This window comes from Eptatretus burgeri, chromosome 2 (assembly GCF_056783735.1).
Source record: "Eptatretus burgeri isolate ZD-2024b chromosome 2, Ebu_testis_v1, whole genome shotgun sequence".
NCBI classification, from domain to species: Eukaryota; Metazoa; Chordata; class Myxini; order Myxiniformes; family Myxinidae; genus Eptatretus; species Eptatretus burgeri.
This window is the reverse complement of record NC_140962.1, coordinates 156,763,481-156,773,394: the sequence shown is the minus strand read 5'-3', so window position 1 is coordinate 156,773,394 and position 9,914 is coordinate 156,763,481. Positions and strand designations below refer to the sequence as shown.

The 9,914-nt window shown below is 43.2% G+C and overlaps 1 protein-coding gene across 2 annotated transcripts in view; it reads left to right on the top strand.

Annotated features, from left to right (window-relative positions):
* LOC147033671 (serine/threonine-protein kinase B-raf-like) overlaps positions 1-9,914 on the top strand; it is a 38,364-nt gene that overhangs the window by 5,911 nt on the left and 22,539 nt on the right. The window lies entirely within an intron of this gene.

Below are 9,914 nucleotides of genomic sequence, written 5' to 3'. Positions count from 1 at the left end.
TGAACAAAAATGTAAAAAACGACATGTGGCCATATCTCAAAAACTTGACCTGATTGAACAAAACTAATGTGAGTTTTGGATTCAGCGCATCAGATTCGTCCTAAATCAGCTTAAAAAATGCAGACAACAAATTTGTTGTTGACCAGTGTAATTGGTGAGTTGTCAAATGTTACTGCTTCATCTATTGCCGATATTGCTAGACTAGCTCCATTTAGCCTAGCTCCAGACGGTAGCAATGACAGTGGTGAGGCCCAGCTATATCCTGTCCTGATTTCGTACTATGACAACAGTGCTGGGATTGTGAAGCAAGGTTTGCTAAGTTTGCCTGCGTGCAAACAAGATTCCACTGGAGAAAACATTTTCAAACTGCTTGATCATGAGTTCAGTGACAGGAAAATTCCGTGGGGAAATTGTGTTTCCTTTTGTGCTGATAATGCCTCTGTCATGGTGGGCAAGCACAAAGGAGTCGCTGCTTATATCCACAAACAAAATCCAGAGTGCTACATCATGGGATGCCCTTGCCATATGATGCACAATACGGCCAAGAAGGCGGCTCAGGCCTTACCCATTGAATTAGATGACTTTCTCATCGATATTTACTACTACTTGGACAAAAGTAGTAAACGCGTCAAAGGAGTGAAAGCACTGCAAGAACTCTGTGATGCCCCGACACACAAGATTCTGAAGCATGTCGCAACAAGGTGGCTGTCCCTTGGTCAGTGCCTAGACAGGCTGATTGAACAGTGGGAGCCACTTCGCCTCTTCTTCAAAGAAGAAGTACGAAGAAAAATGCAACCAACTTAGCCAAGACTCTAACAACGAGCAAGAAGGACGGCACTGTATCTACTGCCAGTACTGGCACTGCAGGATCAAGCACTCGTGGAGCAGCATTCACCACTACCACTGCAGTATCTGCTGCGAAGAAGACAGCAGGGACAGCACCAAAACCAATGCTGAGAGCAGGGAGCATCACCGGCCCTTCATCACGTTCATCTACAAAGCAGATTCCTTCAGAGTCGAGAAAGACTGTGATAGTCCCATCTACAGGCAAAGAAGGACCCAAGTTAAGTTCTGCTTTTGCCAAATCACTTGATAGAAGCTCAGCAAAACCTTCGAATCAGAGGTCTTCTTCCTTGGCTGCACCTACCTCAAGCTCTCTCCTCAAACGTAAAATTGGATCTGGTACTACGAGTCTGACCTCTTCTGCTGGCAGTAAACGCAAGTGTGATCGCCCTGCGGCTAAGTGTACTACGAGTTCTACAACTAAAAGCGCATCTTCCTCAAACACTGTGCAGGAATCTAGAGAAAAACGTGTCAACAGGATGTTCTTGTCTCCACAAACAAAACTCTATTGTTTCTTCCTTCGATATGCTAACAAGCTTTTTGAGAAGGGGAATCTTCTGCTCCAAAGAGACGAACCCTGTATTCATCTCCTGCACGGAGAATTGAATGGTCTTCTGAAAGATATCTTGGTACGGTTTTTGAAACCATCGGTGTCATCGGTTGCTCTGGTAAATGTACCCTTCTCTGACAGAAATCATCAGAAGAATGATGAGGACCTCATGATTGGGAACGATGCCAAACTGTATATAAGGGAACAAAGGAGTCTCAAGAAATCCACCTTCACTCTGAGTGAGTCAGACATCCAAGGTTTCTTCAGTGCAGTTCGCTCATATTATGTGAAAGCCTGCAATTACATCTTCAAAACCTGGCCGCTAGATGATGAATTAGCCAAGCATGCTCAGGTGCTGGATGTTAAGCTACACCAAGAAGTGGGGTTTGACTGTGTGGAGTTTTTCATCAAGAAATTCCCCTGTCTGTTCAGTGGCGGTGATAGTGACATAGACAGTCTTGAGAGTGAATTCGCTCACGACCAGGCAGACGCCTCCATAGCTACAATGGCTACTGAGACAGTGAGAGTGGATGAGCAGTGGCATCGGATTTCATAGCTCACAGATCCCTGCACTGGTGCCAAGAAGTATCCTAATTTGAGCAAAGTGATGAAGGGAATCTTGGTCATTCCTCATTCGAACGCATCATGTGAGCGGGCACTCAGTCTTGTACGGAAGAATCATACTGAATTTCGTCCCAATTTGAGTGTCAAAACCCTGGAAGCTCTCTTAATTGAAAAACTAGCTCATAGCACCCCTTGCTACCAGAGAGAATACAGCAAAGACATAATCAGAAGGGCTAAAAGAGCCACACAGCTGTCACTCAGCAAAGCTGCCATGGAAAAAGCAAGCAGCAGTAGTACCAGCCAGTAAGGTAAGAAAAATATTGCTTCTTTTGTGCTTTTTGTTAATCTTTGATTGTCCCCTAACTTACTAATATTAACATACATGTAACATTAAAAAGTGCACAATTTTCCCCTTTTTTGTTCAAAAAGTGGGAATTCTTAACATGTTAAATGCTCCAAAATAGGGCTCAGAGGGCACGAGAGAGCGTCTAGAACCCCAGAGCTTCCAGGGCCCTAAGGCGGGCCCTGGACCCCACCGCAAGGGTCGAGCGCTCCGCGCTCGAGATGTGCGCTTCGCGCACATTATTTGGTGTCGGTTGAAAATCCTCCCTAATTCTGATTTCCAAAAGTTGGCATCTCTGATGTGTGCGTGTGCGTGTGCCTGTGTGTGCGTGTGCGTGTGTACGTGTGTGTGTGTGTTTGCGTGTGTACGTGTGTGTGTGTGTGTGTGTGTGTGTATGTGTGCGTGTGTGTACGTGTGTACGTGTGTGTGTATGTGTGCGTGTGTGTGTGTGCGTGTGCGTGTGTGTGTGTGCGTGTGCGTGTGCCTGTGTGTGTTTGCGTGCGTGTGTATGTGTGTGTGTACGTGTGTGTGCGTGTGCGTGTGCCTGTGTGTGTACGTGCGTGTGTGTGTACGTGTGTGTATGTGTGCGTGTGTGTATGTGTACGTGTGTGTGTGTGTGCGTGTGCGTGTGCGTGTGCCTGTGTGTGTGTGTATGTGTGTGTGTGTGTGTGTGTGTGTGTGTGTGTGTGTGTGTGTGTGTGTGTGTGTGTGTGTGTACGTGTGTGTGTGTTTTTTGTTGGTTGTTGGATCTCTGCACCTTCAAGTGTCTTTTCACTCCATTTTGGGGATCTTGTTCTTAGGTCATTTTCAGGATTTCTGCATTGTTTCAGCCAAAATCACTGAGTTACTGACTCCTCAATGAACAATGCCTTCTTTTCCTTTTTGTACCTCAGTTCTTTTTCCGGTCACATTGCTTTGTTTTCTGTGTTCACGCTTGATGGGATTATTATGTTGTACGTGAGCGTCACTTCCTCATTTTCAGCGACCGCTTTTCGTTCACGTTTCCACGAGTTTTCTGGAACTGGGATGTTGAGACTTTTGCAGATGTGCCAGTGTATACCGTGCTGTGCCTTTGTGTGTACAGCTGTTCTGATACGAGTATTTTTTTTACATCCCAAGAAGAGGTTGCTCGTAATTTCTGTTTCTACCTTGGAGAACCTACACCTTGTCCCATTGGCTCAGTACCGCCATTTTCTTAAAGCCGTTGGTCCTTGGTCTTGGGCATGTAAAATGATTCGTTCTCCATCCCAGTTAAGCTGTCCTCTTCTTAGCCATTCCAAAGGGATTTCTTTGTCTCTTCCCAATCTGTCCAACTCTTGTATTTATTTTATTTTATTTTATTTTTTCAATATCTCTGCAATTTTATCGTTCTCCCACTTGTTGATATATATATATATATATATATATATATATATATATATATATATATATATATATATATATATATATATATATATATATATATATATATATATATATACCCGGGCATAGTGGCGTGCGCCTGTAATCCGGCTACTCGGAGGCTTGGGTTGGAGGATCGCTTGAGGACGGGGGCTCTGCGCTGGGCCGCGCTATGAGAGGGTGTGGGGCAGCCCGGAATCATGGCAAAACCCAATCCTTATCCCTGTGTCGTAAGAGGCGACCAGGGTTGTCAGGAAGGGCATCCGGCGTAAAACCTATGCCAAATCAGTATGCGGATCATAACGGATGATCCGCTGTGGCGACCCCTCACGGGAGCAGCCGAAAGACGAACAACAACAACAACATATCTATCTATATATATATATATATATATATGTATGTATATATATATATATATATATATATATATATATATATATATATATATATATATATATACATATATATATATATATATATAATGTTGATATTGCACTTTTTATTTTTCTTTCGTCTTTATCCTTTTTTTTTTAATCGTTGGGGCTGTTTTCGTTGATGTTTCGGTTTCATGTGTGACATCTTCCATTCGCACCTGTCTGGAATTTTTTTTGTTCCATGAGTTAGGGATACCTTCTCTGGTTTGTTGTCTTTGTGTTTTACAAATCGGATTTGGTAGTCTGTTGCACTTTTCACCTACTCGGCCAATCCCGTTGTCACTCTGTTGACTTGGGTGGGCTCTGTCAGGCCACTACCTTCTTCTCCTCTCGGCAGGTCCTTTATCGGGATGCACAGATTGTTGTGAAACATTTTGTGTTTCCTTGTTTTGATATCTGGTTTATTGATTTCCACTGGTGGTCGTTTTATTACTCCGTAACTGTACTGGAATGCTGGTACTGTGAGATGGCTTATGGCTTGGATTTTGTTCCTTGGAGAAAAGTACGTTTTCAGGATCATCCTCGTTCGATGCAGGTATTCTTTGGTAATTGTTTCGCGCATTTCTTCGTGACGTATTTGGTGGCCCACTTCTGCGCCGAGGTATTTATGAGATGCTTTGTTTTCGAGTTCCTGTATTGTTGAATCTAGGTCGATTTTTATGTTGTCTCTCTTCTTGTTGGTTTACCTTCTACGAATGTGCACGACTGCACGTGGCACAGTTATCTTGGCCAAATTCCATCTGGATGTCGTCAGATTATTGTTTCACTAACTTGAGTTACTCTGCCAGTTTGTCGTCGTTCGGTGCTAAGAGTTTCCGATCATCCATGCACAGTAGATGTGTCACCTTTCCTGTTTATTTTGGCGTTAGGGTGTACCGTGTCCTTGCTCATTAATGAGGTTGCTCGGTGGGTCAGGGGTGAAAGGCTGGCACCCTGTAATATCCCACATCATATATTCACCTCCAGTATTTCGATTCTTCCACTTCCTCCACTTCTTCCACTTCCTCCACTTTCTCCACTTCCTCCACTTCTTCTTGAAATATCAATGTGGGATTCCAGAACTCCTTCACTTTATCAGTTTGATTAATTATTTGAGGGTTGATCTTGTACATTTGCATGTATTTTATCATCCATGAATGTGGGACACTTTCCAAAGCTTTTTACCTCCACCACCGAAGGTGAAGGAGGTTATTTTTTTTTCACCCCTTTCTCTCTGTCTGCTTGTTTTTCTGCTTGTTTCTGTGCAGGATATCTCAAAAACTTGTGTACGGATCCGGATGAAATTTTGTGGACAGGTTGGGGTTTGTGACGAGGACGAACTGGTTAGATTTTGTTGAAGATCCGGTTCGGACTACTCAAATTTTTTAAAGTAGTTCTTCACCATCGAAAGATAAGGCCAAAAACGATATATAGCACGATATCTGAAAGAGTTGTGGACGGATTAGGACAAAACTTGGTGGCCACGATGAATCGATTCGATTTTGGTGAATGTCCGAATCCGGATGGAGATACGAGAATTATTTAATTTTTGAAATGATTCTTCACCATTGAGAGATGAGGCCAAAAATGATATATAGCATGATATTTCAAAAATGTATTTGACCTGATATGTTCTCGTGGATCGGGTATTACGTGGCGGAGGTGTGCGCTCTACCGAGTGCCCTTCGAGTTTTATGGTTTATCCATGCTGTGGATAATTTGTTTCTTTTGGTTTTACAGTTTTCGAGGGTGGCCTTGTTTAATCGTAGGTGATCTATTGCTCCATAGCATGTTCGTTTTACATCCCTTCTGTTCTGCCTCTTGGCCTCCTTGTTGTCTTGCGTGGTGGTACATTGTTTCTGTGCATTCCCATGAGGAATTTGTACGTTGTTGATAGATTGCGTTATTTGTTGATATTTGTGAGGTCGTTGGGTTTCTTCAGATTTTGGAATGATGAAGGTGTTGCCTTCTGTGAGGCACTCATCCATTACCTTTTCCTCTTGGAGAAGTGTCTTGAATGCTTGAGCGCAGTGATTGTGTGGACCATGTAGTTTTAGCGGAAAGTTTTGAATTCCATCCAGACCAGGGCTTTTAAAGTTAGTTGTTTTAATAAAATAATTCTTCTTCACATATCATTGGAGGCATTTCTCTTAGATGTTGCTTTTTCTTTCCCAGGTTTTAGCTCCATCCCACTTCCTTGTTGTGTTCTTTTGGGTCTTCATCAGCACCCTTTAACTTTGTCTTCGATGTTATATATTGTTACGTTTGAGGGGGGGGGGGTATGCATTCAAAGGGTAATTAGGATGTTTAATTAGGTATGCCATGCTGTTCGAGTTTACCAGGATCTCGATGTAATAAGTAGCAATTCAGTGGTGATAAGTTGTCTAGTAAATGTTCATTTCTTCAAGGGGGAAATGATAATTGTCACGTAATTAGATAGGGACACGGGATAGGATAAGTGTGTCTGCGTAAACTCCTTTTTGGTATTCTCTGGAGACTGGCCGTGACGTCACAGGACAGTGCAGCGGATGGCTCCGCCCCGTGATCACGATTGGCAGAAGGCGATGGCGGTGGGCCAATAAACGGCTCGATTGGAAGTGACGAGGACGAAGGATAAAAAGGTTCTGTTCGGGGTCGAAAAGGGAGAGGAAGAAGATCTGGACAAAAAACATCATGTTTTTTTTGGTGTGGAGGCTGTTGCGCGAAGAGCGTCCTTGTTGTTGTGCTGATTCGATCGTGTTCTTGATCGTGTCTTGGAACCTTGCTGAGCCTCGTCCCTCACCTTGGTTGGCTCTGGGGTTCTGCTGACTTGGAGTACAGGGTCGAACGGCGGGCAGACCTGCCTCCCTCTCCTGCTCGCAACTTGGCGCCAGAACTGGTTCCCTGGCGGCTGTGAGCGGACTTGGGCCCAGACCAGGAGGTCGACAGCACCACGGTTTCTCCTGCCCCCCCTGACGAGAGCAAGGCCAGCTCGTCCGACACCGATCCAGGGACAGTTGCGTCCACACCACGGTCCAGCCTGACCACCAGAAATAGCTACGTTTTGTGTGTGTGTGTGTGCTTGGCGCCTTAGAAGGTTTGAGATCTCTATATTCATTGGAATTGTCTGTGTTTTTCCCCACGCCCGATCCCACACCATCCCGTCGAATCGCCCCGGATCCCTCTTCTTGCCGAGTCTTGTTATTTCTGGATAATAGTAAAAACGAATAAACATCATCAACTCAGTGAAAAGTGACTCGTGCCACCTTCCTCGTCCCATTTGCGGTAGAGCGATTAGAACCGCCATGTTTGGGTTATAAATAAATAAACCGCCTCCATCGTTTCTGCTCATTCTACGTTGGCGGGACTGTTCAAGTCCCGTGGACGTCACAATATTTTTATTTTTTGGATTTTATTCTTTAGCTTTGGGTTTCGGTTTCCTCTTATGAATTGCTGTATTTATCCCGTTTCTTTTCTCAACTGTTACCTTTCTTGTGGCGAAGGTGGTGTTTTCACTCAAATGGTCATGTGACATGTGGTGAAGTTTAATTTTCCTCTGTTGAACGGTTTTCGATGTACGCTCAATATGTGCTATATAAAATGGTGATGCGTGACCGTGACATATACGTCCATACGTGACCGATTGCGTAACTCTGCTTTTTGCTTCGCACGGGCTCATGAGAGTGGCACTTGGTAGAGTGCATACATCTGACAGGCTGAACAGTTTATGGTTTGTATCCCATTGATCGGCCAGATCCAGATTCAAATCTTCACCGAAATCGAATCGATCCGTCCATGTCATACACCCAACCTGTCTACCAAGTTCTGTCCGAATCCGTCCACAACTTTTCTAGATGTCTTTCCCATGGACAGACAGACACGGGCGAAAACATAACCTTTGGTGACAGAGGGAATCAGAGGAGACTAATAAATAAACAAGAAGACATCGTGCAGAGCACGATACTTGCAAAATCCATAAAGCAAATTTGACCACAAAAATGATTGGTGGTTGCATTCAATGGCCGAAGATGCAACTCCTCTTCAAATTTATTTTAAATCGGATGAAAATTGACAATTTTAGAAATTCGGACTATGTTGACCTCAAAAATAATTGGCTGGTTGAATTCAGTGACCTGAAATATAAATGCTCTTCAAATTTCTTTTAAATCTGATGCAAATTGAGGATTTTAGAAATACCACCGAAGTTGTTGACCTTGGACCTATGTTGACTTTTTGACCTTTTTTTTTTTACCTCAAAAACAATTGGATTCTTCCTTGTGATAAACTCTACCATGTGGTGAAGTTTCGTGAAGATCGGTTTAAAATTTGTGACCTGTAGGCGATAAACAGACAGACAGACAATAACAAAATCGACTGACCAATATACTTGAAAAATCTTCAATTTTGCAACTAACTAACAAACAGACAGACAGAATATCAAGAAAAAGATGTCGTGCAGAGCACAAAACTTACAAAATCCACCCCCCCCTCTCCAAAGGTTGCCATGCATGGATAGATCAAATTGTCCTTTGATTACATTTAAAATTGACAATCTTAAAGCTCAGGTCAATCAGATGAAAATTTATTTTATTTCATTTTATTGATGATGTTATAAAAAATTATTCATCAAATGAAATTGATGATTTTAGGAGTTTGATCTTGAGTTGACCTTTGACCTTTTGACCTCAAATAGTTGGCTTCCAAATTCAGTGATTAACTATGCAATTGCTGCTTAATTTTCAGGTTAATCAGATGAAAATTGACGACGATTTTTCAGTTGAAAATTGATTATTTTAGAAGTTTGACCTTGAGTTGACCTTTGACCTTTTGATCTCAAACATAGTTGGTTTCCCAATTCAGTAGTAATGTACTATGCAATTGCTGTTTAATGTTCAAGTCAATCGGATGAAAAATGATTTTAGAAATTTGACCTCCAGATGACCTTTGACTGTTTTTTTTTATTTTTTAAACATTGTTGAGGCTCGTCTCGTATTAGAGCTAACACACAACGCACAGCAAGGGGGGGGGGGCATGAGACTCGGGGTGGGATAGGGAAGGACAAAACAGTGGGGAACAGAGACATTAGGAGATCTGTGGAAGGGAGAGGGATGGGGTGGGAAACATGGGGAATAGAAGATGGATATTACAGGGACTTTCAGGAAGGAAAGCAGGGGATTTGAAGGAGGTGGGTTTGGGTGGGATTAATGGGGGTAGAAAAGATCAAGGATTTGGATGGGGGAAGCCAAGAGGTGGTGGTGAACAGCTGTTTTGAAGGCCTGGAGGGAAGACTGGGATTGAAGAGAGTGTGGGAGTTTATTCCAAAGGTGGGAAACAAGAGGAATGAAAGAGTGAAGGTGAGCAATGATTCGTGCACCGTTGACCATTGCCAAGAAAATAATGGGACCAAGTTTTGTACCCTGTGGTATGTTACATGTAAGGTCAAGAGAAGTTTATGTTGAGATGGGAAGAAAAATCCAGTTGGTTGTTTGGCCGAATGGCATTATGCTTGATCACAACTTCCGGTGAGGGAGATTATCTAGTTTGTCAGAATCTGATGTAATGGCTACCTTTTGGAGCAGTAGTCCCTTTTCCCTGTAATGTTCCAACGTAACGCTGTGGAGTTTGTCGTGGATTCCACATGGACAGCACATTTCATCACAGCGGAGTAAGGAAGTGACTGGAGATCGTCATAAACTGCAGGTTCGAGTATAACGCACGCGAGTTGCAGCGGTTTGGATTTGTGGTGTTTCGGATTTGGGTGTGGTGCACATTTTGTAGTGGTTCAACCCCAAGTAGGTGTTACCCTGTAATGCCATTCCCT